General features: G+C 44.5%; 1 pseudogene; it reads right to left on the bottom strand.

Moving 5' to 3' along the window:
• Positions 1-6: 6 nt before the first annotated feature.
• Positions 7-454, bottom strand: LOC145719586 (small ribosomal subunit protein eS27-like pseudogene; annotated as a pseudogene).
• Between the last annotated feature and the right edge of the window lie 205 nt (positions 455-659).

Below are 659 nucleotides of genomic sequence, written 5' to 3'. Positions count from 1 at the left end.
TTTTGCCCATAATCAAAACTTTATTGAAAAACTGACACCAAAATAGGACATCACTGTTGTAAACCTTACAAAATTAAGCATAATTACATTATCTTGGTAGATAACTGGAATTACTGAACTGATAAGGCTTTCTGCGATATAACACAAATTCAAGAGGTTGTGTGGATCATTAGTGTTGCTTTCTTCTAAATGAACACCCTCTGTGAGTCTGGCCTTTCCTCCTGTTGGCTGGCACAACACTGTTGAACAGCCTACACAAAGAACCACCGTCTGAGCATGGCTGAAAACCGTGGTAATCTTGTAGCAACCTGGACATTTTACATCCATAAAATAGGAATTTGGGCTCTGAACTAGCCGTTTCTTTTTATGTTTTTTCTTTTCCTCTTCCAAGGACGGGTGTAGTAAATCTCTAGCCAAAGGCATGTTGATCTTTCGCAATCCCAGCCAGTCCCGATCTCTCGGTAGTTTTATTTTAAAAGTAACTGTTTAAGGGCGCCTGGGTGGCTCAGTTGGTTAAGCGACTGCCTTCGGCTCAGGTCATGATCCTGGAGTCCCGGGATCGAGTCCCGCATCGGGCTCCTTGCTCGGCGGGGAGTCTGCTTCTCCCTCTGACCCTCCTCCCTCTCATGCTCTCTGTCTCTCATTCTCTCTCTCTCAAA

Source organism: Leptonychotes weddellii, unplaced genomic scaffold, assembly GCF_054177405.1.
Source record: "Leptonychotes weddellii isolate Sample4059 unplaced genomic scaffold, ASM5417740v2 HiC_scaffold_54395, whole genome shotgun sequence".
Lineage (NCBI taxonomy): Eukaryota > Metazoa > Chordata > Mammalia > Carnivora > Phocidae > Leptonychotes > Leptonychotes weddellii.
The sequence above is the reverse complement of the archived record's forward strand: the minus strand, read 5'-3'. Positions and strand labels throughout refer to the sequence as shown.